Source organism: Oreochromis niloticus, linkage group LG8, assembly GCF_001858045.2.
Source record: "Oreochromis niloticus isolate F11D_XX linkage group LG8, O_niloticus_UMD_NMBU, whole genome shotgun sequence".
In the NCBI taxonomy this organism is placed as follows: Eukaryota; Metazoa; Chordata; class Actinopteri; order Cichliformes; family Cichlidae; genus Oreochromis; species Oreochromis niloticus.
This window is the reverse complement of record NC_031973.2, coordinates 29,206,889-29,213,582: the sequence shown is the minus strand read 5'-3', so window position 1 is coordinate 29,213,582 and position 6,694 is coordinate 29,206,889. Positions and strand designations below refer to the sequence as shown.

The window sequence follows — 6,694 nt, the reverse complement described above, 5'->3', positions numbered from 1 at the left end:
TGGTTTACATCCATGTCTGTCCACTTATGATACAGTATACACATGTAGTCAGTTATAGCCAAACACCTTCGATTACTGAATTGCATTTACTTCATCAATGAAGTGAATGTAATTCACATTTGTGTGAACATTTGTCTGAGATGAACTCTTTGGGCTTTTTACCTTACAATATAACGTGCTTTGAGTCAAGATTTGTTGACTGTTTAAGTGATGCTACATGAATAAAGCTGAACAGACCTAAAGAAGGTGTTCCTGAAATTTGGGTTTATTAGAGCAGGACGGATGGATGAGCACAGCCCTCTCTGCACAGGGCTGACTGGACTTTTCCACATATGATAAATAAAACACAAATGGATTAATACTGTTCCAAACTTAAAGATAAAAGTGCATTTACTGGACTTGTTTTGTCAGCTCTTGCTTTTCAAAGACAGTGAGGAGCAAAGTACAATTAGAAGAGCTTGTTCTGATGAAGAGTTAAATGTAAACAGCAGCGTAGTGAATAAAGATCTGTGTCCACGAATCCTCAGCAGTGACAACACTTAAACATCATAGTTCAAAATCCTTAATGCACAGAGGAAAAAGTTTGACATATTTCACGTCCACTAAATATTAGAGAAGCCCCTGAAAACCAGCTCATGGTTACTTCCCAAGCAAAAACCTCTGCTTGTGCCCACAGAGCCTAAATCACAACAAATAAGACAATAATAAGACAAATGACTACAAAGTGACACCAGAGGCTGGAGAAGAGCAAGCATCAAGTGACACATTGTGTGTGCACACTCTCTCATTAGCACTCTTATTACCAGTGTCATAAAGTCCTGAATGCAGCATGTTAGTCCATCAAGTTCCATCTGAGCTTTAAATAAAATACACTCAGCTTTTACTTGGATTTTCAGAGTTGTTCAGTTCCTACAGGAACTTCAGCAGTCGGGGTTAACATGTGGCTGTGTTGCTCCTCCATATCAGCCATTGAGACTAGTCGCAATTTATTCTGAGGAAAAAAAGAGGAACAAAAAGACATTTTAAAAAGGTTGTTGTTTGTTGCTGTTTATGTTTAAGGTAAAAAAAAAAAAAAAGAATAAAAATACAAAGGATTGTACTGTTTACAGCAATATTTTTCATGGTTGTGATGGTCACTGTAGCGGCTATATTAATTAATTTCTTAAACTTCTCTCTTTCTCTTATATTTAAAATGACAACACTATGGTCGGACAAGTGACTGTTTTGTTAGCAACAACGACGGTAAAACCATCGCGTGGCTCCGCCATCCGCTTGTTTATTTTCCACATAAATCTTTCACAATAAAGCTCATGATCCTGTTGGGACTTTTCAAAATAAACTGAAATGATATACATTATTCTCAAACATCAAATTTCAGAATATGCATCAAACAAATGACCTCTGTTGGGATTTCAGATTCCCTCCTGGATCCTTTGGTCCTGACCTGGTACAAGAAACTCGAAACAGAACAATTCAGTTCAGCAATTCTTTATTTCACCATGTACATAGGGGATGTGCACAGCATAACAGCCTAAGCAGATCCGAGGGGCGGTCCCTGGATCTGTTACATTTATACTTCTTTCAGAGTTCCTCATTCAGCATCAGATTATCCTGTTTTTCTTAGTGTGTTGTTGCTCCCTTCTTCATGCACAGTTTCAATAAAAACACCTCCTTGTAGAGTTATCTGCCCCAAATTCTATTTCTATTTTCCCTGCACATACCCTCATTTCCTCTATGTGTGGGTGGCCTCTGAATGAACTCTCTGTGCACCTTAAGCTGTGCTGCTAAGTTCTGCTTTCCCTACTATGCTGGTCTGTCTTTCTCTGTTTCTCCTGAGGAGTTAGATGCTTATTAACAGAGGTGGGACCAAGTCATTGTTTTCCAAGTCTCAAGTAAGTCTCAAGTCTTTATCCTCAAGTCACAAGTCAAGTCTCAAGTAATGTCAGGCAAGTCAGAGTCAAGTCTCAAGTCATTGGTGTAAAAGTCCGAGTAAAGTCACAAGTCTGAAACTTTGAATTTCAAGTCCTTTCGACTCTTAAAAAAAACAAAAAAAAACAAAAAAAGAATGTTGTAGTTATATGCTAAATGTAAATATTAGACCATGTAATTTTTCAATCTGTTTTTCTCAACACATGACGAAATAGTGAACTTGGAAAATATACACAAATTGTGAAATTGCACCTGTATAAAATGCAGCTCAATTAAACTTAGCTCCAAGAATAATTTTCACCGACAGTTCTGAGATAAGCTGCATGTTATTCTTGGATGCGCTTGTAGGACCGGCTTTAAAATCACATGACAAAAATATCATACACACTAAAAAAAACTGTATCACCAACGTAGCCTGGACAACATTTGCTAGTTAGATGAAGTCAGCTATCTCATCGTAGCAAAAGAGAAGCACCACCTACTGTTCTTTATGCAACTTCAACTGTCGGAGAAAGTTGGAAGTTGTTCCATCTCTGTGATTCTCTTCTTGCATGTTTTGCATATTGCATTTCGGTTTTTTGTTGACTACTTCATAGTTTATGTAGCTGAAAAAAGATAACTCCTTGCAGCATTTTTGAGCGTTTTTTTTTCTTTTTTTTAAAAAAAATCTGGTTAATTTCATTGGCTGTGCTACAGCTCACGCACACATACGTACGGAGTGTGGTTTGAATAAATGAATTGAATTAATGGTGCACACTTTCTATATAATATGCGTGTTAAATTTTATATTTGGGGTGAAATATCAAGTCTTTTCAAGTAAACCGGTTCAAGTCCAATTCAAGTCCCAGGTCATTGGTGTAAAAGTCCAAGTCACAAGTCTTAGGACATTTTTTCAAGTCAAGTCTAAAGTCATAAAATTAATGACTCGAGTCTGACTCGAGTCCAAATCATGTGACTCGAGTCCACACCTCTGCTTATTAATGCTTGTTTTGCACCCTTCTCTTGTAAATGCTATTTTCTGCCTGACTACTTCTCTCTTCGAGCTACACAGAAACTTACCCTCACAAAAAGGCCTGACCTAAAGAGGACCCTCTCATACTTTAATGCAACAACATTCTTTTGCAAATGTTTTATAATGCAACAAGCTAATGTTATCAAGCTATATACCTCAAATAAAAACATGAAGTAACTATAAACGGCGCTTACAGTTACCACGTGGATGAAGGCACAGAGAATACCAGCATGGCCAGTGAAGATGAGGCAGAACCAGGTAGCTCCAAACAGAAAATGACAAAGTGACACCAGAGGCTGGAGAAGAGCAAGCATAAAGTGACACGTTGTGTGTGCACACTTTCTCCTTGTTCACTGGTTCTCAGTTGTTCAGTTACTACAGGAACTGCAGCAGTCGGGGTTAACGTGTCGCTCCTCCATCTCAGCCATTGAGACTAGTCGCAATTTATTCTGAGGAAAAAAAAGAGGAACAAAAAGACGTTTTAAAAAGTTTGTTTTTTGTTGCTGTTGTTTATGTTTAAGGTAGAAAAATGAATAAATATACAAAGAATTAGGGCTGTGCGATATGACGATATATACAGTGGCTTGCAAAAGTATTCGGCCCCCTTGAACTTTTCCACATTTTATCACATTACAGCCACAAACATGAATCAATTTTATTGGAATTCCAGGTGAAAGACCAATACAAAGTGGTGTACACGTGAGAAGTGGAACAAAAATCATACATGATTCCAAACATTTTTTACAAATAAATAACTGAGAAGTGGGGTGTGCGTAATTATTCAGCCCCCTGAGTCAATACTTTGTAGAACCACCTTTTGCTGCAATTCCAGCTGCCAGTCTTTTAGGGTTTGTCTCTACCAGCTTTGCACATCTAGAGACTGAAATTCTTGCCCATTCTTCTTTGCAAAACAGCTCCAGCTCAGTCAGATTAGATGGACAGCGTTTGTGAACAGCAGTTTTCAGATCTTGCCACAGATTCTCGATTGGATTTAGATCTGGACTTTGACTGGGCCATTCTAACACATGGATATGTTTTGTTTTAAACCATTCCATTGTTGCCCTGGCTTTATGTTTAGGGTCGTTGTCCTGCTGGAAGGTGAACCTCCACCCCAGTCTCAAGTCTTTTGCAGACTCCAAGAGGTTTTCTTCCAAGATTGTCCTGTATTTGGCTCCATCCATCTTCCCATCAACTCTGACCAGCTTCCCTGTCCCTGCTGAAGAGAAGCACCCCCAGAGCATGATGCTGCCACCACCATATTTGACAGTGGGGATGGTGTGTTCAGAGTGATGTGCGGTGTTAGTTTTCCGCCACACATAGCGTTTTGCATTTAGGCCAAAAAGTTCCATTTTGGTCTCATCTGACCAGAGCACCTTCTTCCACATGTTTGCTGTGTCCCCACATGGCTTGTGGCAAACTGCAAACGGGACTTCTTATGGTTTTCTGTTAACAAGGGCTTTCTTCTTGCCACTCTTCCATAAAGGCCAACTTTGTGCAGTGCACGACTAATAGTTGTCCTATGGACAGATTCCCCCACCTGAGCTGTAGATCTCTGCAGCTCGTCCAGAGTCACCATGGGCCTCTTGGCTGCATTTCTGATCAGCGCTCTCCTTGTTCGGCCTGTGAGTTTAGGTGGACGGCCTTGTCTTGGTAGGTTTACAGTTGTGCCATACTCCTTCCATTTCTGAATGATGGCTTGAACAGTGCTCCGTGGGATGTTCAAGGCTTGGGAAATCTTTTTGTAGCCTAAGCCTGCTTTAAATTTCTCAGTAACTTTATCCCTGACCTGTCTGGTGTGTTCTTTGGACTTCATGGTGTTGTTGCTCCCAATATTCTCTTAGACAACCTCTGAGGCCGTCACAGAGCAGCTCTATTTGTACTGACATTAGATTACACACAGGTGCACTCTATTTAGTCATTAGCACTCATCAAGCAATGTCTATGGGCAACTGACTGCACTCAGACCAAAGGGGGCTGAATAATTACGCACACCCCACTTTTCAGTTATTTATTTGTAAAAAATGTTTGGAATCATGCAGTAGCGGTTTTAGATACGGGCGGGCGACACAAAAAAAAAAAAAAAAAAAAAAAAGAAATAAAATAAAAATATAAATATGAGCGTGGTAAAAGTTGGGCAGCACGCTAACGTCCACTGTGTGTGCTCGTGTTACGGGTCCCAAAGATGAAGACCACGATGACAAATATGTTACCTGTAAAAGCAGGTGAAGAGCGGAGTAATATATATATATATATATATATATATACATATATATATCTTTCAAGTTTTTAGTTGGATGTCAAACATATGAAAGACTCTGAAGCATATTTATATAGCAAAATTCACAATGGTATAACCATGCTAAATAAAAGATGCCCAAGCTTGCACCAATGCACTCAAATGCAGGCCTTTGAACTGTGTGTTAATAAGTACATGAAGTATGCTGAAAAACTCTGTATCCATAATTTCTGAATCTGAATCTTGTTTTTAATGTAGCACCTGTTTTTTTTCACGAACTGCAGATGGTGAAATCCTCTTTATTTGAGAAAGTGTTCTCAAACTATTGTTGTTCATACTTACTGAGTTCCCTATCTACTTCTTTACTATTTGAACAAGACAAGTATCGTAGATTTAAAGACATCTTAATTGAAGCAAAGACGAAAATTTGGAATGAATTTTATGTGACTGTTCATATTAAATCCAACAAAGACTGAAAATTCAAAAGATGCAGCAATCCTTTGTATTAATGATCTCTCTCTCTCTCTCTCTCTCTGTGCGCGTATATGCGTGTGTGTGCATGCTCGCAGAAGGAAGGTCATGACAGGAGCTTTTTGAATCCATTTCCAAACAGCTTTTTACAAGAAGTGTAGTTCATACATTGGAATAGATGTCTTCTTCTTTATACTTTATAAATATGAAACTCCAAAGCTATTTCCAGGGGCAAGAATGATGATGTTAGATTCTGTTTTAAATCAGGTTGTGATCTTAAAGCCACTGCACTGATTTTAGAGTAATGTGCAACAGTTGTGATGTCAATTAGAATTCCAAACTGCCCTTTTCTCCAGTGAGGGTTATGGTGAATTTTAAGTTGTTCTTTTGTGTGATTACACACTGCCCATCACAGGCCCCCTAGTAAACTGTACAGCAGAAGTTTCAGTTCACTTTTATCTATATTTCAACAAATTACAACATCAGTCACCTGGTAGTGAGACTGTTAGTCACACAAATGGTGGACAGAAAGTAATTTTTGAATTTAGAAAAAATAAAATGACTCAATTAACATTTATGGTTTTATTTATTATTACACCTTTTGTTCAGTGCTCTTACATCTATGACAAACTGTGTATGGACTGTATGGGGGACTGTACCTTAACTGTTAAGCTCACCTTTTTTATCATGTGATGTCTGTGTGCATTACTTACATAATATCAGCATGGCAAGGAGTTTATGACTTCTGTGTTTTTCTCAAAGAAAAGACAGAAAACTTCACAATATGTGAAGTTACAGCACAGCTTCTCCAAATGTGTGCTTCTTTTTTACTCAGGGTGCTTTTAGAGCATCTACATAAGCTCATGTACTCAAGTACAATCAGTAAGTGTACTTTAACATTTGATTTCCGATCGAGTCTTGCTTAGATCATGTGAACTATTTCATGGACCTTTTTTTTGTATTATGCATCAAACTCACGCAAATCAGTTGTAATTTATTTGAACAAATCTAGGGAGAAGCAACTCCTTTTTTTAGCTTCTATGATG

The 6,694-nt window shown here is 38.4% G+C and overlaps 1 long non-coding RNA gene across 1 annotated transcript; it reads right to left on the bottom strand.

The window, feature by feature from the left end:
- LOC112847729 (uncharacterized) lies at positions 1-2,448 on the bottom strand. Its single transcript, XR_003221473.1, has 2 exons — positions 1,400-2,448; positions 1-991 (listed from the first exon to the last, which is right to left on the bottom strand). It is a non-coding gene; the product is annotated as an uncharacterized LOC112847729 (long non-coding RNA).
- Positions 2,449-6,694: the final 4,246 nt, after the last annotated feature.